Source organism: Lycorma delicatula, chromosome 10 (genome assembly GCF_047948215.1).
Source record: "Lycorma delicatula isolate Av1 chromosome 10, ASM4794821v1, whole genome shotgun sequence".
Taxonomy (NCBI): domain Eukaryota; kingdom Metazoa; phylum Arthropoda; class Insecta; order Hemiptera; family Fulgoridae; genus Lycorma; species Lycorma delicatula.
The window spans coordinates 114,331,766-114,356,025 of NC_134464.1; the positions used below are offsets into that span (position 1 = coordinate 114,331,766).

The window sequence follows — 24,260 nt, forward strand, 5'->3', positions numbered from 1 at the left end:
TTAAACAGAAAAGAAAACCTACGTATCCGTGAAAATTATAATCGAGGGGACTTCATCTTCGACTAACCCAAAAACTATTTATTTATTCGATAACCTACTTTACGTAAATAAATTGCACGTATAAGTAGCGTATAAGTAAAGTTGTAGCGTATATATTTGTAAATTATACATTATCGGTGTTATTATTTTTATTATTATTTCAACCGGTTTTTCCAGCTTGCTGACAAGACCTGGGTGTGTGTGTGTGTGTGTGTGTATGTATGTGTGCAGGCAAATGTAATTACTGCTACCGGCTTGCCAGGCCTGTAGCTGCAAATGTACCGGTAAACGTGTAGTCCTAAACAGAGTCAGGTCGACCGCTCCTGAGACGTTAAATAAATTTAAACGGAACAACTTTACGAATATTAACAGAAAAAAAGCTGACAACACTGTTTTAGAATTTTGCTGTCACGCGGCTAAAGCCGTGTTCCGGGAAAGTCGTACAACTGTGGATCGTTTGTGATGAACGGCTTTACACGCACAACTTAATCTAAAATATTTAACATTTTATTTAAATATAATACTTTTTCGTTTATTTAATTAGATGATTTTAACTAAAGCGCGCTCGCTATTCGGTGCAGTATCGATGTGGCGTTACTAGCGGCAGTGGTCGGAACTAATAAAGTAATATAATTTCACAACTTACATAGAACAAATTTCGGTTGTACTGTGGGCAGACTGGTGTAGCCGCGAGGCTTAACGCACCAGGTACAAAATCAACCGGGTGATCCAGTTCGAGACCTAGCCAGACCGAATTTTTAATATTATTCATTTATTTAAGAGCATTTTTTGGGGTGGGGATGCGATTTTGCAGTTAATTGTTAACAAATGTGCCCAAGATAATTATGATATTAATTAGGTGACCTTGCTCTACAGTCTCATCCCCTTGACCTTTTAACTTGAAAATTTAATGGCGTCAATATACGGCTCCATATATACGCGTAGAAGTAATCTCACCAAGTTTTGTCATAATCGGTCCGGTAGTTCTGGAGATATAAGGTGATTTAGAGGCCGATACCGAACACATACACGTACATAAGAACATTAACATCCGGAAAATTTTCATTAGTATTTTGGGTTCTTTAAAACCTCCGGTGAAAACCGTTTATGACCGAATCGGACCGATTTTAATACTTTCCCTTCTAGAACTATAGCTCTATCTAGACGGGGAAGTACTGCTAAAAGCGATTGACAGATCGCCGTTTAACTTTAACGACCTAGGAACTATTTCGTTAAATTTTTCGGCCATCGTAATTTTATTTTTACTTTTAAATTTGTAGGTTCTACTCCCGGAGAAGTTGCTGCGGATTTTGCGGAACCATCAGATTGAAAAAAATAAAGTTTACTCGTCTTTGTTTTTTTTTGCGGGGCGGGGTCGGACCTGCTTTGTATACAAACATTACCGCGAGGGGAAATCAAAGGAATTCATCCCCCCCCCCGTGTTTCTGATCCTAAACTGAATCGAGATACGCTTTCGCCTACCCGAGGACGACTACTCGGGTCATCTCGGGCAAAAGCTGCACGCCGATATCCTGTAGGCGCGTGACGAGCCTATTCATCGCTTCGTTCCCGGTGTCCATCTCACCCGCTCCGACTTGGCCGTCACGACCGGTACCGTGTCTTCGGCAAAACCGGTCAGGACTGTCCCTTCGGGATGTACAACGGCCAGGAATTCGTCGTAAGTGACGTTCTGCAATGTTGAACCTAATAGCTCTTATAGCGGTTTGCTTGTACACCTTTAAAACGACCACCAACTCGGTCCTGTTCCCTGAAGAATTAGTACTTTCTCGTATACAGGATAATATCATTACGGTTTTAATATTCCTAATTAAGAAAGGATTATATTTTTTTTTGCGTTAGTATAAATGTAGAGAAAGAGTAATTTAGTATCGCACTAAGTAAATCGGCGTTACATTTGTTACTTTACTTTTGCTAGAGCAATATTTTACTTTAAATTATTTAAATACCCTGTAAAATATTTACCGTGTGTAGTTGATTATGCAAGTTATTTCCCATCGCGTTTCCTTAATCCGGTTTCTCCATTGGAAGTTGACCGTAAATTTTTATTTGAAAAAAAAGAGCGTAAGTATGCCTTTCTTGAACAAATAATTCACTTAAATTATTAGCGAATAGACATGAAATCCTCAGTATCACATCTTGTAAAATGTTTGGGTCTTTGTTATGTTTGTACAGAACACAAAATTCTTAATGAAAAGTTTTAATTATTTTACGGTGACGGTCGGTTGTGTAATAGCGGTCATCGTAACAGGTCGAAAATGTGTTAATTTCTACTTCACTTCGCTGAGATTACGCTTGACATCAGTCAAAACAGGACCGGGCCGAATGGTTAACGGTTGCGGAATTTCTGCACTATTTGCCTAGGAAACGGATTGCGGAATCAATCTAGGGTGCTGCTTGGTCTTGTTCCTGAGTACTTTGTTGCGTTACGATTTCTTGTTAGTGTAATATCGATTTGTTTGTTTTGTTATTAGTTTTACTTTCGTGTTTTTTTCGCGTTTGTTTGTGTGTGAACCGACTTTACTTTTCGGGTAAGTAGGCGATTCAGTTCCTGGGACGATTATTATTTTCAGTCTTGCTTGAGACTAGAAATGTGTTTTGTTACTTTTACTATTAGTTACACCGATGGAAATGTCGCTTGCGGCATTCGCATCGATGGAATCCTCGGCCGAGGCGACTGAGAGATCGTATACCGAGGTTTAAAAGACGACCCCCGGAGCCCGTCAGGGCTAGGTACTGATAGGCGGATGGTTGGAGGGTTTCTTTTCCTAGGGGATCAGGATTTCGTTTCAGCGATTCATTACTACGCCACATAATTTTCTATAAGAATATCGGTACTCGACAGGTAGAAATTTTTCGATTTGATTTACGACCCGGAATGCTTACAGCTAACTTTACTTTTAGTTGCGGTTTAATAAGTATTTTAACGGAAAATGGCGAGCCTCTTTTTTTATGCGTAAGATGGTATTAACTATAACTTATATATGCCGTTTAAAGGTATAATGTCAAGGATTCTCTTACGCGGCGTTGTTTATAAGAGTAATTTTATTACCGTTTTACTTACCACCCTCCTATTAACGGCTGCGCTCAGAACTGATCTCTAAACTTTATTTCAAATATTTCCTTTTTTTTAATGCCGGAGTTCATTTAAATTCTTCATTATTCTTTCTCCGTCTCTGGAGGGACACTCGGCTATTTAATTTTCGTTTCATTTAACAATGTTTTTGATTTTAGGTAACGGTGCGTTACATCCTCCTTGATTGTGTACGATGTATTTAATTGTCGGAAATAGAAACTACTACGTAAAATTAGCAATATTTTATAGGTGATCTGAGAAAACTTAATTTTTTTTTTTTAAATCTGCTGCTCTTTTACCTGAACTTCGATATAATTCTAGTCGATTTATATTTTTGGTGGAAGCCCTTTACATTACCTCGTGGTTTGTTTGAAATTTAACGACGTTGCGTTTTTGTTTTTGCATTTTGTTGTTTTTAAATATAATTTACAACTATTTTTTTGTTAGATCATTTTTCTTAGCGAAGGGATATTTTACGCCTATCTTGGTTTGTTTCTCTTTATTATATTCATGAGGTCTTCAAACCGCTTATCCTTTTGTCTGTTTGGTACCGCTTGCAATATTTTTTGAGGGTAATGATGATTTATCCTCGTATTTCATGTTATTCTACGAATTTACAGTAATGGGAAAAACGCATAAAAATGTGAGAGTGTGCGTGTGCATGATAGAAAATGCTTTGCTATTCACAATTTGCGTGATACTAATATATTTTGGCGAAATTTATAGATCGATTCCTTGAACTGTCTCTATGAAAAACATATTATCGCAAAATTCCAAGGAAGAGACAGTTAATGATTTTTGTGTGGAAATCTTTAAATCCCAACTTCTATATAATAATTGTATGGAAAAATGAACGGGTAATTTTTATTTTTTTATTATTATCTCCGCGGCGGCACCGCCAAAACTTGTTTTTTTTTCGAGTTGCGTTTTTTATTCCGTTTTTTGTGCGGTTTCGTCGAAGTAATTTGTTTTTCTCTGAAGAAACATTTTTGCTATTTAAATATCTGAAATTGTATCCCGGTTTTAAATTAGCTATTTTTGCATTTCCCTAATTTTGATGATAGCTGTCCGTGTATATGGCGACGGGCCAGCTAGCAGGCGTAGCGAAGGTCGTTGTTTGCAGGCAATCTTACGTACGTAAACGGGCAGTCGGAGGTTTTTAAATCCTTTTTTATTTTATACTAGATCATAATAGAAAATCAATTTTATACGAGCCTAAAATCTCTACCGGCCGGTTTACAGAGGCTCTCACTACGTACTTGCTATGTAATATATATATATATATTTTTTTTTGTTTATTTTTTGTCTTCAGTCATTTGACTGGTTTGATGCAGCTCTCCAAGATTCCCTATCTAGTGCTAGTCGTTTCATTTCAGTATACCCTCTACATCCTACATCCCTAACAATTTGTTTTACATATTCCAAACGTGGCCTGCCTACACAATTTTTCCCTTCTACCTGTCCTTCCAATATTAAAGCGACTATTCCAGGATGCCTTAGTATGTGGCCTATAAATCTGTCTCTTCTTTTAACTATATATTTCCAAATGCTTCTTTCTTCATCTATTTGCCGCAATACCTCTTCATTTGTCACTTTATCCACCCGTCTGATTTTTAACATTCTCCTATAGCACCGCATTTCAGAAGCTTCTAATCTTTTCTTCTCAGATAATCCGATCGTCAAAGTTTCACTTCCATATAAAGCGACACTCCAAACGTATACTTTCAAAAATCTTTTCCTGACATTTAAATTAATTTTTGATGTAAACAAATGACATTTCTGACTGAAGGCTCGTTTAGCTTGTGCTATTCGGCATTTTATATGGCTCCTGCTTCGTCCATCTTTAGTAATTCTACTTCACAAATAACAAAATTCTTCTACCTCCATAATCTTTTCTCCTCCTATTTTCACATTCAGCGGTCCATCTTTGTTATTTCTACTACATTTCATTACTTTTGTTTTGTTCTTGTTTATTTTCACGCGATAGTTCTTGCGTAGGACTTCATCTATGCCGTTCATTGTTTCTTCTAAATCCTTTTTACTCTCGCTAGAATTACTATATTATCGGCAAATCGTAGCATCTTTATCTTTTCACCTTGTACTGTTACTCCGAATCTAAATTGTTCTTTAACATCATTAACTGCTAGTTCCATGTAAAGATTGAAAAGTAACGGAGATAGGGAACATCCTTGTCGGACTCCCTTTCTTATTACGGCTTCTTTCTTATGTTCTTCGATTGTTACTGTTGCTGTTTGGTTCCTGTACATGTTAGCAATTGTTCTTCTATCTCTGTATTTGAACCCTAATTTTTTTAAAATGCTGAACATTTTATTTCAGTCTACGTTATCGAAAGCCTTTTCTAGGTCTATAAACGCCAAGTATGTCGGTTTGTTTTTCTTTAATCTTCCTTCTACTATTAATCTGAGGCCTAAAATTGCTTCCCTTGTCCCTATACTTTTCCTGAAACCAAATCGGTCTTCTCCTAACACTTCTTCCACTCTCCTCTCAATTCTTCTGTATAGAATTCTAGTTAAGATTTTTGATGCGTGACTAGTTAAACTAATTGTTTTGTATTCTTCACATTTATCTATATATATATATATATTGTGGACTAACAAATTCAAAAATTTCAATTTTTATATAGTATATATTCCTGTCTGTAAATTTATTTCTGAAAATATTTTGAAATTTTATATATTTTTGAAAATTATCTAAATGCTTTTCATGAAATAATTTTTTCGAAAAAATTTTGTACATTTATATACACTTGTAACTTTTATAACTTGTAAAATCTATTTTATATTTATTGGAAAATGCAATATTTTATTTATTATTCTCCTGTAGATGTACGATATATCCAGTTTTAACATGTTACGCACGATACAAAAAACGTGTTCGTAAATATCCCCGGGTAAGTTTAGATTTATTTTACTTGTCGGTGCTTTTAATGTTTACATTTTAGTTAATGTAAGGGATATTTTAGGGTCAAAGGTTTCTCTCGCTTGTTGTTATACTTGTTGAATAATTAATGTTTTACCTTATATATGTTCCTTATGAAACCTTCTGTTCTTCCATTACTCTTCTGATCAGCTGTACAAATGTAACACTCATTTAATTTTCTATCACGTCCTTTGCCTCTTATCTCTTTTCATCTTTGATAAAATTTCATAGTTACTCTGGGTAAATTTACTTTGATGTTGTGTCCGTACACACACATGCACAGTTTATACTCGTATATGTAGCAATCATAACCTACTTGTTGAACTCATTAAAGTGGTCTTTATTACCTTAAGTAAAAATAATTATTTTTTTAATGATCCTATATATTATCTGAAGAAAATAATTTCAGGGTTTTATTTTATAAATGCTGTAATTTAGAAATTTTTTTTAATAATATGAAATTGTTGCAGTTTAAAAAATGTTTGTATATATGTTATATATAAAACCGAAACTTTGTTTGTTTGTTCTCGCATCACGCTAGAACCAACCGGCCAAAAAAAAGCTGCTGTCAAATTTTCCGGATACAGTCGTGTTATCCCAAAGAAGATTTTAAGTTTTAGATCGAGGCCCTAGTAGCCCTCTTGGGAGGTGAAGTTGTGAATTAAATATATTCATTAAAGAAAAGATTAATCTCCTTACTGCGTTATTATTATATTCTTATCACCGCAGCAACAAAATAAGTCAGGAATTCTTCGTCGTCAGAGGTGTATACTTTAGTTACCGTAGTTACTATTATTCTGTGTTTTGTAATCGAGTTTCTTTTTCAGGTTTCATTGAATACTCTAATATCATTGTAAACATCGAACACTGCGGTGGCCAGGGGGCGGAGCCATCTGGATAGACGGATTGGCGATCGAAGCCAGTTCTGCGTAAAGAGCGAACAAAGCGAGCTATGCGGGGGTCCAGGGATGGAACCTTCTGGCTAGATGGGAACGGCGAGCGAAGCGAGCTCTGCCGCCCTGGGGTAGGCCCCGGGGAGCCCCTGGGTCGACCTGGATCTGGGGGCGGGCTACATCGACTAGTATATATACTGTATATACCAGCATCTCCGTCGCGGTTTCGCTTGCGCTGTGTGGTTACTTGCAGTCAGGGGAAGTCCAGCCGGTTAGGGTTTTCTGTGCTCGTTAAACTTGTAAGAATAAGATAGTTAAATAAAAATTAAACTGTTGCAATTTATAAAAACTATCAGTATATTGTCATTTCTTCAGAGCATCAGTTTGGTTAGTGCAGGACCTGCTAATCGGTTATTAGATTTCCCATCGCGGCTTCGTTTGCGAAATACATAATCAGTATTACAAACGTAAATTACCATCAAAATTTTACCAAATCTCATATTCAACATTGATAGTATAAAATTGTAAAAACGGACAAAATTTTTTTAATCTTTAAAAAATAGTTCTTTACTTCTTAAAATCTTGAAATTCCAAAAACCCGTAAATCGGTTTTAGGTTCACATCTGTAGACTTATTGCAAGCACGAATCGAGTGAATATCTCGTGTTTAGTATAGATGGAAATGTGGAAAATTTGTAAGTTTTGTGGAAATTTATTTACGTATTTTCACCCTTTTCAACGTCGAATTTCAATAAAAATTAGAAATTGGTTTTTAGATATTCACATGAAGATAAAACACGTAAATAATCATGTTGATATCTTCGTTTGTCGTCACCGATTGGCTTGATATCACCGAAACATTAAAAAAAATAGCCGGGTTTCAAAAAACGCGTCTTCCCAAATCAGCTGATTTGGAAGTCGAGAGTTACAGCGTTCAAGTCCTAGTAAAGCCAGTTATTTTTACACGGATTTGAATACTAGATCGTGGATACCGGTGTTCTTTGGCGGTTGGGTTTCAATTAACCGCACATCTCAGGAACGGTCGAACTGAGAATATACAAGACTACACTTCATTTACACTCGTACATATCAACCTCATTCATCCTCTGAAGAATTATCTAAACGGTAGTTACCGGAGGCTAAACAGGAAAAAGAAAGCCGGGTTTCAAAAAAATTCAAAACTCTATTTTAACCCTTTATGCTCGGGGATTTCAAAAAAAATTAGAAGTTGTTTTTTCATATTCATACGAAAATTACTCGCTAAAGCCAAACTCAACTCAAAAATCTTATACGGCAACGGTAACAATTATTTACGATAATTGATAGCCGCGAAAAAATTAATGAATTTTGGTTAAAAGAAAATTAAACTTCGTCTATCCCTTCGCTCGGTAGGTGCGTAAAACCATTCCGGGTAGTACTTTTTTTTAAAATTTCAATCCAACAAAAATAACTGTAAATTTACGTGATATTACTTCTTAAATCATTTGTAATAATCATAATCTGTGGATTGAAACTGTGAGAATAATTTAAATGAAACTATGTAGCTTGACACTTCATCGGAAGGCCCTTTGAATGATAAGTAATTTGGTATAAATAAAATAAAAAAATTGGTTCACCGGTATTGAAATTACGATTAAAAATGCGGTTTTTTAGGCTTCGTTGGGATACAAAGCATTAGTGTGAAATCGTCCGTTCTTGTTAAAAATATGGGTTTTACGTTTCTCCAGCATTGAAAAACCCGTACCGGCAAATACAGCATTATAACGTCAGTTAAACACACGAAAAAACTTACTTCTTTGCTGGTAACATGCTGAAAAATTTATTACCAGATAAACTTAATGATTAAATAAAAACTCATAAATGAACAATTTTTAATCAAAAAATAAAGCTTAAATCATTCATTACTTAATTTTGTTATGAAGGTTTGTAACAGTAAGAGTCCGTAAGAAATAATAAATGGAACTTTTTTTTTTACCTAAATAAAATAGTATCGGTGTTTAAATCGTTTGTTCAAAACGATTCCAATTTTCCTGTAAACAATAATAATAGTCTTTGTTGGAATTCACATCTTACTTTTAATTAAGGTTTCTTTAGTTACATCCCTACACGTTTGATTTTTCAACTCTTGTATGTTAGCACGAATTTCTTTATAGATTATTGATTTTAAATGATCCCACAAAAAAAAGGTCCAGCGGTTTAAGATCAGCAGATCTTTCCGGTCACTTAACTGAACTGTTTCTCTTCTACCTAACCGATGCCCAGGAAACATTCGGTCCAACCATCGCCGAACTGGAAGTGAAGCATGTCTTCGTCGAGTAACATGTTTCCATAGTAATCTAACTGATTTTCCAAGGCGTGGACTATTAGCGGGTGAATAACTTCATCCGGCAACTGCAAATACTTTTCACCTGTCAAATTCCCATCGATAAATACTGATTATGTTATCACCGTAAATCCCGGCCCGCATATTTATTTTTTCAGGATGCTACAGGATTGAAACACGAGTATTTACATCGCTCCAGTATCGGCAGTTATGTTTATTAATAAAGCCGTTTAGAAAGAAGCTGAATTCTTCAGAAAACCAAATATTTTCGTAAAACCAAACATCGGATCGGCATCTATTAATTGAATCCTTCTGTCAGCATCATCCTAATTCGGTTCTTGATGCGGTCGAATTTTATACGGAAAAAATATATTCGATTTGAATGTAGCGAGTGAAAACATAATCATAAGAAACCTCAGTTTCACGGGATTTTTTACTACATTTCCCAAGATTTCTTTTGCCTTGCACGACAGATCCCGTTTCTTGGAATTTTTTTGACCGACACAAAGCATTAGTGTGAAATCGTCCGTTCTTGTTAAAAATATGGGTTTTACGTTTCTCCAGCATCGAAAAACCAGCATTTAAAACCAAGTTTTACAATGTAAGAGTGTGAAATATTTTTATTTGGATGCCGTTCATTAAACGCTTGGGTAGTTCTTCTAGCCCATTTATTTTTTCTCCGTCTTTTCTTCCAGATCGCAAGTCATTTTAGCGAAACAAGTTTACTAAAGACAAAAATGAAAGGCCAAACGGTAGAACAGTAACACAAACCAAATGCCAATTTTAACTAAATAAAGACGACGATAAAATAAATACTTTTTGCCACTAATTACGTACAATAAGGAACAAAACAATTTGCAAAAATTTACCGTAGAAACTAAGATCTCAGTAATCGGCAGCAAATTATCTCCTGTTATAACAAGATATCTTGCCAGCAAAGATGTAGGTACCTTATTACTGGTTTTTCGTATGTTTAACTGATGTTATAATGCTGTGTTTTCAGTGCTGGAGAAACCTGAAACCCATATTTTTACAGTTATACTCTATCCTAACGTAATATAAAAAAAGCAAATTTTTAATCGTAACTTCCATACCGGTTTTATTTTATTCAAAGGGCCTTCCAATGACATCTCATAAGCTCCATCGTTTCATTAAAAAAAAATAAGTTTTCAACCTTGAAAATTTATAAAACATTTAAAGGCGAAATTTTTTCTTGGTAATTAAAAAAATAATTTTCAACGTTTTAATCCACAGATTATGATTTTTGAAACCGTTTAAGAAGTAATATCACGTCATTTTATAGTTATTTGTTTGGACTGAAATTTAAATAAATTACCACCTCAAATGGTTTTTCGCACGTACCGAGCGAACGGGTGGGCGGATTTTAATTTTCAGGTACTGTAATATGCCGCGCTAGCGGCTAGACCCTTTCTTGTTTCATGTAACTCCTTTTACGAGTAATCGTAACCTTTGTATACATTATTTTTAATTAATTTTATTATCTTAAAAATTTTATTAATTAAAAACAAATAAGTTTTACTATTAATTTTGCGATCAGATTTCTTCTTGTTGTTTAAATTTAATTAAGTTTTATCGATAAATATTTGTCTTAATCCGATGTATGTTTATGAAAATAAGATAGGAAGGTATAAAAACATCAAAAACCGTTCACAAAAATTGAAATATAAAATAAGTCTCGTCATTAAACGCAAAGGAATTAATAAGTAAATTAATTACAAAAACAGAATATTTACGAAACGTTAAAAAGTTTATTAAAAAAAAAAAAAAAAAAAAAACTTAAAAATGATACAAGTTTTAGACAGTTCTAGTGAAAAGTTACATTAAATACTAAACGTTGCTAAATAACTTAAAATCGCTATTCTCTCTACCCGTCGGTTTTTATATATTTTTATAAACCGGTAGAAATATTCTTCGTAATTCCCCCAAATTTTTTGTTTTATTTATTTTTTCTTTTCGAATAGCCCGTTTAGAAGGCACGCTTAATCGACTTTTTAGCCTGCGCTTCTTTCATTATTCTAGAGCGGTGTTCTTTGACTTCTTGAGTCCATTTTCTCCCTCTTCTACAAGTGAGTTTTCCCTCTCCTGAAACTCTAATTCCTGTATTGTTTTTCTGAATGTCGCTCTGTCTTTTAAAATGTCTGAGTCTATTGAATCGTTTACTAGGTCGTCGTCTATTTCTTTAAGCCAGGTTATCTTGTTCTTGTGAGCGTTTAGGCGGGTGAAGATCTGTTTTGTTAGTCTGGTGTTCTTCATTCTGTATATGGTGTCCGTAGAATTGCATTCTTCTTTTCCCGAGTGCATCTGTTATTTTTTCTATTTTGGAATATAAGCTGTCGGTTTGATCTTTGTTTATAATCTAGTACCGTGTTGTTTTTCGGGCCTAATATTTTCCGTAAGATTCTTCTCTCTATTTTCTCTGTTCTCTCTACGTCCTGTACTTTATGTAGTTTCAGCGTTTCTGCCGCATATAGTATTTCCGGTCTAAGTACCGTTTGGTAGCGTCTTAGTTTGGTGTTCCAGGAAAGGGATTTCTTGTCGTAGGTATTTTTCGCGATATCGTATGCTTTTTCTATTTTGAGTAATCTGTTTTCTAGAGCTATTTTTTCAATATTGTTTTGCGTTATCCATTCTCCTAGGTATTTGCCCCCGGGAGGGGGCAAATTGCCCCGGGGGAAGGGAATTGCCCCCGGGTTTGCATCAAACAGATTTAAGACTATAAAAGAAGTGTTGAAAGTGCAAAAAGGTTATTTAAATTCTTTTCACTGGCTCATTGATGCGTCCTATCGACACCTTCGCAGGCCGTATGTATATTTCAATAATTGTACAGCTGTGTTTTCACGGGTTGCGAAATTTTCGCACGGGTCCGCTTGTTGTCATTAAAGGATGAGAAAAAATCGAGAACATCTCTAGTAATTTTACTTAATATATCTATTTATTATTATTATTATTATTTTCTTAGCCGTAAACATTCGATTGCACTGTGGCGTTATTAGTGAATCCATTTTTCGTAAAGATATTAAGAAACGTTTCTTGGCTGAGCGCTTTGGATACATAATGTCGTATATTATTGTTTCGATACATTTATACTTCGCTGTTAAGAATATAAGCTTACAATATTATATTAGTGTTTTTGTTTTGTTATTTATCTTTTTAAATATGAGAATGAAGTGTAATTAGGTGATGTGCAAAAGCTTTTTCTTTGCTTTCTGTCCGTGCTAAAAACATAGATATTTCTCAATATACAAGATAATTAAAATTTTTAGTTTTAATCCTTCAGGTTATCGCAACGAGAAAGACAAAAGGGTTTCACATCGGGAATTCAGAAAAATAAAAAAAATTATACGATCCGAAATACTATAAAATGAGATTAATAAGTTTCAAATTTTGATTTCAGGGTTTTATATCGTTAATGCAGATAATGAAATCGGAAGGATTAGCAGAATTGTAATATACTGTATCTTCAAAACACACTTACTGTTTATTATCTTTCATAACTTTTCAAATAATTAGTGATTTTTGTCTTTCTTTCAAGAAGTTCATAAAGTCGATCCAAAAAATACTCAAATAGAATCTTGCAGTAAAGATCTGGCAGACGGTTTAACAGTTCGATCGAATGCATCCGCTTTTCATTTATTTTGTGGTTCTTTTCCTGTTTAGCCTTCAGTAATTACCGTTCGGGTAATACTTCAGAGGATGATATGTACGAGTGTAAATGAAGTGTAGTCTTCTACAGTCTCAGTTCGAACGTTTATTTTGTGATTGAGAAAAGGTGTATTTACTACTTCCTTGTACGAAGTAAAGGAAGTATTGTGATCTCGAAAAATTTCGGTTTTCAGATTTCAACGGAAATATCAATTTTCACCATTCCTGAATCTATTTTGACTAGTTTCGGCGTGACGTCTGTACGTACATACGTATCTCGCATAACTCAAAAACGATTAACCGTAGAATGTTGAAATTTTGGATTTAGTCTATTGTAACATCTAGTTGTGCACTTCCCGTTTTATTGAAATCGACTGGACCAAAAGTGTCCAAAAAAGTACAAAATTTGGATTTTCAATTTTTTTTAAATGCAGTAGTAAGCCTCTCATCGAGAGCGTTTCAACGATATATCATAAGTAGTACTTATTTTCATCGGTTTCAGTATTAGATTACCTACCCGGAGTAAAATCTCGGGATGAAGTGCTTAATAAATGAAGCCTCTTAATTTTTCTAATACGATGACCATACTGCGATTCGTATAAGAAAAATAAGATTGGATTAACAAATAGGTGCCCGTGCCCTTGATTTTTTAGGGTAATTGTTCACAAGTCAAATTGAATATATATTAAATTTATTTTCTCGTAATTTCTATATAACAGTTAAAAGATTTTCCGAATTCATTATGAAGAAATGTTAAATGAAACGTTATTAAGTGACGCTTTTAAATTTTGATTGACAGAAAATTAAATTATTAAGGACATTTTAAGTTTCTTAATTTAGTCGTTAATGGCGAAATACATTTTATATTTCAGAAATGTTAAGAATTGTTTCCATTGAAATTAATATTTTTCTATCGCACCGTAAAATTTAATTAATATTATTCAGGAAATTAATCGATTGTTTTATTATATATTGCGATTTATTTACTTTTGTTCGTGTAATATTAAATTTATTTGAGAGAATGTAAGCTAATTTTGTACATTCTCGTTAGCTGTGGAATGTTACCCTTATTTGTTATCGCGGTATGACTACAGAAGTCGATAAACTTAATATAATATCAAAGGATGACATTAATTCCATTTGAATTTAATTAGTGTATATTGTTTGTTGCTACCTCACTTGTTATATATAATTATCGTACGATATACGACATCGATGCAAAATAACGTAAATCGAATTAAATTTTTGTAAATGTATTGTCCTATATGATAATTCAGTTTTATTTCTTATAAGTTTTCGTTTTTTAAAAAGTTTTATCGTCTCGTTTACCTTTGTTGTTTTACTATAGTACTTGTTTTCGGAGTCTGTTAAAAAAGTAAAAGAGTTCTCTTGTGACTACTGAACATGTCATTCGTTAAAAGTTTTCTTTTCCGTTCATGTACGCTATTGTTGTTATTTATTGTCATCTTTTATTCTGAGTTTTTGCTTTCGTAATCGTTCTATCTACTTCGGAATCTCCGTGTTCCATTGTTGTATTTTATGAAATTATTATTAAATTCACTTCGAATTTTACAATTGTCACAAAAAATCTAGTTTATTCCTACTCTGTGCTTGAAATAGTTTCTGACGCTATAAATTTGTTTTTCTAATTTAATGTGTAGATTTACCTCGTAGGATCTTGACCGTTATTTTCTCCCCGCCCAGTCAAACAGATTAACGAAAATCATAAAAAGATTCTTATCTACCATTTTATCGGCTGCTTTTATCACTTAGATATAAAATTATTATTCGTAGTAGATCGTTAACTCATAAGAATACTATGACCTCTGTATTAATAGATTTTTATATACCAGGATTTTTATACCAGATTTTTTTTTTATTATATACCAGATTTTTATATACCGTTTTCCACCAAGAGAACTCCATTCCGGTCCCAGAACTTTTGTTATTTTTTTTTCAAGGTCCGATCGGTCACGAAATTAAAACCACAGTGAAAATAAAAAAAATTTTATTTGTAACAAGTACTTACATAGTTACGCTATTTCTCTACATAGTCGCCACTCCGATTTAAGACATCTGTCGTAGCGCGGTACCAACTTTCCGATACCCTCGTCATAGAAAACGGAGTCGCCTGTGTTTTCAGCCGTGTTTCTACGCCGGTCTGCAGCTCGATGTCTGTGTCAAAATGTTGTCCTCCTAGCCAGTATTTCATGTGAATAAAGAGGTGAAAATCGGATGAAGCCAAGTCCGGGCTGTACGGTGGGCGATAAAACACTTCCCGACGAAAACGCTGCAGGAGCTTCTTTGTTACAGCTGCAGTGTGCGGCCGAGCATTGTCATGGAGAAAGACAATGCCTGATGACAACATTCCTCTCCGCTTATTCTGAATCGCCCTTTGTAGACGTTGAAGGGTCACGCAGTATGAGGCTGCAGTGATGGTCGTGCCGCGTTCCATTAATTCCACCAAGAGAACTCCATTCCGGTCCCAGAACACAGTAGCCATACACTTTCTGTTCGCTTGAACTTCTTTGGTTCACTCGTACTGGGAGAATGAGAACGCATCCGCTGTTTTGATTGTTCTTCAGTTTCGAAATGGACCCGTGTCTCGTCCCCTGTGACAGTTTTGTTCAAAAAATCTTCTCCTTCATTGCGGTAGGGCTGGAGAAGATTAGAATCTTCTCATTGTTTTTTGACGGTCGGACAGCATCTTGGGAACCCATCTCGCACACAGTTTGCGGTACTGAAGTCTCTCACTCACAACGGTGTAGAGAGACCTTGAAATTTCAGGAAACGAAACACTAAATACAGAAATTGTGAACCGACGATTTTCTCGAATCGCCTCATCCACTCGCTCAACGAGATCATCGGTCGAGACTCGCTTCCTTCCCTGACCGCCTGCATCATGAACATCTGTACGTCCTGCTTTAAGGTTCCTGCACCGTTGTCGCACTTTGCTGTCACTCGTTGAAGTTTCACCGTACACATTACTTATTCGTCGATGAATTTCGGCCGCATTACACCCCTCAGCCTGAAGAAATCGAATTACCGCACGCTCTTCACACTTGGAGGGAGATGCTATTGTTGTAGACATGTTTACGTGCTAGCCGCGCGTTCAGAACTAAACGAAGTGACGCGGCGTAATTGACGGCCACAGTAGAGACGCTGCACAACACGTATGCGCAAAGGTTCATCCGATTTTTGCTCAGGTTTTTATTTCGCGACCGGTCGGACCTTGAAAAAAAAATAACCTTCGTCCTATAAGTCTCGTTAAATCTTTATCGTCGAGTATTTAGCTGTCGCATTGTAAACATACAGCTACGTTTTTATTCGAAGCTGTAACCCTTTCAAAACAGGTTAAAAATCGAGGGCTGGCCTTATTCTATTTTCGAATCGCTTTTCTGTTAATTGGTTGCAATATTTTTAACAGGTTGGTTTTTAAACGTTATTATTTAATAATGAAATTTATTAATATATTTCAGTAATTCTATTACTGATATTCAAAAAATAAAACCAAAACCGTATAAAAGTATAATTTAAATAAATAACTTTACTACCATGTGAAGGAAAAAAATCTACGTTTTACGTTTTCAAAATTGTATTCATTTTAATTATTAAATCGATAACATTTCGGAAACTGTTATAGTTCATCCAAATTATGTTTATTTAGTAAAATTTCAAGCGGGCTTTCTGTATTATGAACAAATTGACGTCATTGTTCAATTGCGGTTTCAAATTTCCCGTGCTACAACGGAAATCGTTACCGTCCTAATCGAATTGTCGACGGTCTGATACCGAATCTGGGAAAGAAGTTTGAATGTTGAACCGGTTTTTCTTATTGTTTTTTTTTTTGTTTGTGAAAAAGAATACTGCGTTTTCAGCAGTTAGCAGTTATTACTATTGAATAAATAATGTAGTATTTTTTTTATTGGCGAGTTGTTTACAGCTTACTTGTGCCGTTTCTTACATCCCGAAGGCCGTTTTTATCTCTGCTATATTCTCTCATAAACCTCTTTTTCCCCGTTACATCCGCAATACCATCACTACTTTTTGCTTTCCCGTCTAGATAGAGCTACAGCTCTAGAAGGGTAAGTATTATAATCGGTCCTATTTGGGCATATGCGGTTTTCACTGGATCTTGACGTTTTCACACCTAAGGAAACCAAAAAACCGGATTGAACTTTTCCCGCTGTTAATGTAGGTGCGTTCGGTGTAGTTTCTAAATCATCTTATATCAACCGGCTATCACCTTATATCGACCGATTTTTTACCAAATTTTATATACGGGGCATTGATGCCATTAAATTTTCAATTTAACGGTCAAGGGGATGAGGCTCTGTAGACCACGGCCGCTCTCAGTATCTCGAGATTTCGCCTAATTAAGGTCATATTTTTTCTTAGATGCATTTGTTAACGACCAAAAATAACAATATTTGCAAAATTGCAATCCGCCCGAAAAAATGCTGTTACAGTCGTCTGCTATGTTGTGACGTTACAGGTAAACGGTAGAATTAAATAAATGAATAATATTTAAGGTGTAAAAACGTAATTCGGTGTGGCCGGGTCTCGAACTAGATCGTCTGGTTGACTCGATATCTAGTGCGTTAAGCCTTGCGACTGCACCAGACTGCCGACCGTACAAACGAAATTTGTTTTATGTAAGTTGTGAAATTTCATTAGTCTGGTTAGTGGCGCCTGTCGCCGCTAGTACCGCCACACCTGCGCGAATTAAATACGGAAATGCGGAGGCGCCTTAGTTTTAATCGTCGAATTAAATAAACGATAAAGTATTATATTTAAATAAAGCGATAAATAGGAGGGTAAGTCGATTATTATCCGCAATTTAGTCATATTTTTGTTTACGTTATTAGTACTGTCGTGTTGCGTAGATGACGCACGCGTGGTTTAATTGTTATGTCTGTGCAGGTTTGATGCTGCTAGGTTAGTTTCATTATCGCGGCCCTGCCGTTATCCATGGCCGCTCCGTTTTCTGTTTGCACCGAAGAAGAGCAACGTTCAGCGATCCATTTTTTGCGGTCGGAAAGTGTATCAGGAGCCGAAATTCGTCGAAGTCTTTCGGTACAGTACGGGAACAGTGTGCTGCCGCAACGGAGCGTCTACGAACGGATTGAAAAATTGTCGCACAAGTGTTCTGCACGACGAAGGAGTCGGGCGACCGTTTACCGTCACAAATGAGGAAAACACCGAGCGTGCACGCGACATAGTTTTCTTAAACACACGAGTAGCTGTCGATTAAGCGGCATATCGTCTGCAAATTAGTCACGGTTTTGTCTACGATATCATCCACAACAGACTTGGGTTTCATAAAGTCTGTGTAAGACGGGTCCCAAAACAACTCAGACGGTCGCATAAACAAACTCGCTTGGACATCTGCCAAAAATATTGGATCGCTACGGTAACGAACGGGACATCTTCTTAGACAGAATCATCACCGGTGACGAAACACGGATCCATCGTTACAAACCGGAGAGTAAACGGCAGAGTATGGAATGGAAACATCCAAATTCGCCCTGCAAAAAAACGTTCAAGACCCAACCGTCCGCAGGAAAACTGATGCTTACGGTTTTTTGGGACTCACAGGGCCCGGTACTGGAACATTATGAGGATAGGGACACGACAATGAACAGTGCGCGTTACAGTGAGATGCTTACTGTCAAGCTGGAATCCTGCGATTCGAAACAAACGCCGAGGACTGCTGTCGAAAAGTGTTGTGTTGTTGCACGAAAATGCCCGTCCACATACTGCTGCCCGCACTGCTGAAACGCTCCGAAAACTCAACTTTGAAGTACCGGCTCGTCCTCCGTATAATCCTGATCTTGCCCCTTCTGACTACCTCTTGTTTGGTCCACTCAAAGAGACATTAAGGGGCCGTCGATTTACCTTTAACCTTCTTCCTTTATTTCCTTCATTATATTCCTTTTTCTTGTAATCTCTTAGTTTCTTACACGAATCGTTCTGAAGACACGAACGTCTCAAAAAAATCTATCCGGGTAGCTAAAAGCTATGTCTCATCATCTTATGCAGGTACACGCCTTTCTCGGATGGAATTCCCAGTTCTTGTTTTAGTCTCGCTACGATTTATCGTTAGATCGTAAAATCGAGTTTAATATGGCAGTAATGTTTCCCTCTTTTTCTAATTTTCTTCTCCGTTTCCTTTTTCTTCCGCTTTTCTTATTACTCACCGCGTGCTTTGTGGCAACCTAACGATGCGTTCCATCCCGGTAAATACATTGTTACTTCATTATACGAAGTAATGGAAGCATTATGATCGCGATAAATTTCGGTTTTCAGATTTCAACGGAAATATCCGTTTTGATCATCCCTGAATCCATTTTGACTAGTTTCGGCGTGACGTCTGTACGTACGTACATTCCTCGCATAACTCAAAAACGATTAGCCGTAGGATGCTGAAATTTTGAATGCGGGACTATTGTAACATCTAGTTGTTCACCTCCCCTTTTTCATCGCAATCGAATGAACCAAAAGTGTCTTAAAAAGCCCAAAATCCAAATAATTGGATTTTGGAATTTTCTTAACTGCAGTAACAAGCCCTCGTCGAGAGCTCTTCAACGATATCTTAAGTACTACTTATTTTCATCGGTTTCAGTATTAGAGCCAAATAAAATTTTAATTAATGAAAAATTTGGCTCTTACACGGGAAGGCACATCGGTTCGAATCAGACTCCATCTCTTTTTTTGGTAACTTTTTCTTAATTTAAATATATCGATTTATTAATAATTATTATCCGATTGTAAAAAAGTTTTACGATAAATAATAATTCAATAATAATAATAAAAAAAAATATCAAAAGTTATTAATGAAATAAAATGTTATGTACTTTTCATTTAAAAAAAAAATTGAATGTAATTCAATAGTCGTACAAGGAAGTTATGTAGTGGTGTCCGCATCAGATTTTTTTTCTATCGGTTTCCTTATCGTATTATTCAGATCCTGCAAACAAAAAGCTATGTAAATAATAAATTAGTATTACACACCTAATTATAAAATTGTTATATGAAAATATTTTATAAGAGTAACAGAAATACGAGTATAATTTCCTCGTAGAACACAGCATATCGGTTTTTTCCAGTATATATAAAATTTTAATACCGCGGATTTTTTTGTGCTTCAATATGTTTAATAAAATGTCTTAATCGTAACAACTGTAGCGTCTGCTTCGATGTTTGTGTAGGGTTATCGCAGTTGAGAATTTTCAAAGGTGTCTGCAGAGTACATCCCTGCTCTAGTTTACCGCGTCGCTCTTCTACGTCCAGTTTTTTTTTTCTTATACACAAATCTCAAAACTTTAGTGTAAATCATTTCAGTTATGATCGGTGAAACGTACCGTTTCAGTGAATTTTAATGTTTCTAAGATATTCTTCGATTTTGTCCTTTTACGTTCTTTACATTTTAAGTATTTTTACATAAGTATTCTTTTTTTAAGTATTTTTCTTAAGTATTCTTTACATAATATACGATATTCGTTGAAAGCTCGTGGAAACTGCAACAGAGCAAAAATAAATTAAAAGTACGGGATTCCAATTTTCATTATTTTGCTTATATTCTGTTATCGGTTCGTCAGCTTTACGTTTCAACCGGTATTATTAAACATTTCGATTTTCTTTGTTACGCTGTAATATCGAACGGCGGCGTCGCGTTGATGATACGGAAATCCCCGTCTCGATAAATTATAATTATCAATTTTTTAACTTTCAGTTTCTTAATTATTTTGTTTGTAATTATTTTATTTGCATTATCCTTCTCGATAAAGAAAAAAGCGATCGTTTTTCCTTATATATTCTTCCCGTTCTATGTATCAACCGTATCTGTGTAATTAATTTCACGTAATTTAAAATAGAACGTAGTTCACATACGCGCTTAGTGGTGGTTACGCTATTTGTCTGGTTCGGTGTTAGTTATGAAGATCTTCCTCGGCGTTGTGATCGTTACAGTCCGATTAATCATTCGCCCTCTCGGCTCTATGTTAGTAAGTCGATGCTATATATCATCGCGAAAGGTACAGCTTTGGGGTTACGCATCAAGATTAACGTTTGAATTGGAATTAGAATTATGTATTCACAGACCTTCCCGTAACGGTAAAAATTTATAGACGATTTGTTATCCGATTCGTGTAAATTACACGATTTAAATTTATCTATGCCGGTAAATTTTTAATTCTTAATCGTTAAATATTTTTTAAGATAAAAACTTTAAGCCTCACGGTAGCTTTTCTCCGCCGAAATTGTTATACGTATTTTTATCTGCCGCAATTATATCGATTAAATTACTGTGAAATCTTTTTTGTTGTTCCGGCCTACGTATGGCAGCGCGTTTTTATTTTCAAAATCAGCGGTACTAGTACGGTATTCATTACTTAAAATGTTTATCGCTTAGCATTCCGAGTTTTGTTTGACAGTTAATATCCGATCGATAAACATATCTGTGAGATCGGCCTTTCCGTAAAAACATTTACGTTATAGCTTATTTACGAGGCGTGTTTTTAGATTAAGATCCGTTTTGAATTTCCCATCTGTATATGCACGATTTAAACGGACGAGACTTGCGTATCTCGGTTATTTCGATCTATATTCGGCCGTTAGCGATAATAGTTTACGCGTTTTATTGTTAGTTGTTATATTCGTTATTTTTCAACGGGCGCTCAGTTTGTGATCGCTCAGAGTGTGAAGTGCGAAAAGTAATCCGATTTTTATAGGTAAAAAAGAATTCTGCGGCTGAAAGTCACAGGCAATTTGTAACTTATACGGGCCGAACACTATGAGCGACGCTTAGATTAATAGTGCGGTACCGCTTAATTCGAGAAGGACGAACGATCAGGTTATAGAACGTAATGGCCGGCCGTCGGTGATAAAGGACGATATGATTGAAAAAGTTGACGAAATAATTAAAAAACCGGCGCTTCAATGCGTCACAATTGTCTTTGATGTTTCACCGGCTTTGATTTTTGAAGTTTTGATTGAAAAATTGACGTATAAAAAGTCGCGTGTCGGGTTGCTGCCGAAGATATTAACCGACATACGCAATGAAGTACGTCTTGCCGCAACGGGTCGATTATTGCCCCTTTACGAAAATAAAGGTGTTGAATTATTCGATACCGTCGTTACAGGAGATGAAATTGTTACGTTAAGAGAACGGAGAGTTTCTTCATAAATTGCCCTGATGTTTGCTATGTTAGAGAACAAGATGAAGATAAAGGTTAAAGGTAGGCAAAACAAAATTAATCTTTTCTAATAACTGTTATTTAATTTGAGAGCTAGAAAATTTTGCAAATACATCAACGTAGCGATATCCCGTGTCATACTTTATAAAAGATTTGCATTCGGTAGTGTAAACGTTAATCGTGGAAAGGTGTGTTAAAAAAAGAATAACTTAAAAAAATTGTTTATTACTTTCTTAAATTATCGTATTTTAAATTACAGGTACAAACTATTGAAGCATATCTCTAAGCGAGGATGTAAAAAGTAATTTAATACAATTAATCGATCGGAATCTCTTCCTCGTGTTATTTATTTTAAAAACCTGACAAAGTAAAGTACTTCAATGAGATTTCCTGATTCTGGAAGACGATGATAATTGAGTCGTATATAATATCCGATTTCAAAATTTGTTATTCTTTTGAAGATATTACGGAATATGAAATAAGAAGACTTTTGTTTACGATTAAATAATTTAAGTTGTAACAAAACCTTTTTTACTTAAAAAAATGTTGATATACAATGTAAAAAAAATCATTATTACAAAATGATTTGTCTGTTGGCGGAGGCTGCATTAAATTTTCATATTGATTCTCTCTGCTCAGTAATTTTTTACCGGATAATTAAAGTTTTAAGTTTATTGCAGATTTATTTAGAATAATCTTTTATTATTTATTTTACAATAACTGTGGTGTATTTATCGCACAGAAATGATTTTAAATTGTAGCTGTAGGATATACCCTCTTATGTAGAATACGTAACTTGCTTTCAGAGTCGTAAAGTTTAATTGTTGTATTCCAGATAAATCTATTACACTACGCTAGTTGTGTTGTTAGTTTATCGCCCCGAGTGTTTTACCAGAGTTCCTTTTGCTTTGTTCGCTTCGTTCAAGCTCTTCTAACTAAATCGCTGACTTCTGACGTTCTCTTCAGTCTGCACGAATAAGTCAGCCGCTTAGTCGGTTTAAGTCGTACTTGTATTAGGATTCCTCCACATACCGCACCGTACCGGGTCTGATTTTAGTACGTTCTAGTTGGAAGAACGTTAGAATTATTTGTTTTATCAAAAGATAAAATGAATCGTGCTTGTATGTTTCAACCGTTTTAGTATTTTACCGTAACGTAAACTTTGTAATCGGCGGCAAGACGTGCGTTAAATATTTCTAATGACAGAAACGGTAGCAGTGTAAGAGCAGGCGGTGCCGAACCTATATACAAATGCGGCCCGATACACGGTTGTAGGACTCTAACTAAGCTTTCATAAAATTTTACTATTTGTTCGTGGATCTACTGAATTCTACGAGGCATTCTGGGAACACGAATTAAGTATTCATAACAACCCAGCTGGCAAATGGAGAAATTACAAGAAGTGTGCGCCGAAAAATGAAAAAATCAATTCGTGTAATCGGTGGCCCGGGTCTGACAGTAGAAATCGACGAGTCTCTATTCGTAAGGAGGAAGAATAACGTCGGCAGAGTCCTTCAGAAGCAACGGGTTTTGAAGGGCTGTCCCGTGTAGCCGGGTTATATTACATTTCGCACTAGATAATCGTTCTGGAGATAGGTTATTGCAGAGTGTAGTGTACCAGATCGAATAATAATTTGTGATCGGTGGGTAGCATACAACGGGATATATATTTTGAACACGGTTAATGTGCAACCCACCGGGTCGGTCTAGCGGTTAACGCGTCTTCCCAAATCAGCTGTTTTGGAAGTCGAGAGTTACAGCGTTCAAGTCCTAGTAAAGCCAGTTATTTTTACACGGATTTGAATACTAGAACGTGGATACCGGGGTTCTTTGGCGGTTGGATTTTCAATTAAACACACATCTCAGAGTGGTCGAACTGAGACTGTACAATACACACTTCATTTACACTCATACATATCATCCTCTGAAGTATTATCTAAACGGTAGTTACCGGAGGCTAAACAGGAAAAGAAAGAAAGAAAGAAAGGTGAAAAATCCGCAGACCACCATCGATAAACCCGGTGTCACAAGTGTTGTATACACTCGTTCGTTGTGAATCGGCTTGTCGGTTTGCTTAGCATTTCTCCCGCCACCTCCTCATTCGGTCACCCT

At 35.6% G+C, this 24,260-nt stretch overlaps 1 long non-coding RNA gene across 1 annotated transcript in view; it reads left to right on the forward strand.

Moving 5' to 3' along the window:
- The window catches only part of LOC142331092 (uncharacterized), a 114,219-nt gene that overhangs the window by 40,829 nt on the left and 49,130 nt on the right, over nt 1-24,260 (forward strand). The gene's annotated exons all lie outside the window — the stretch shown is intronic.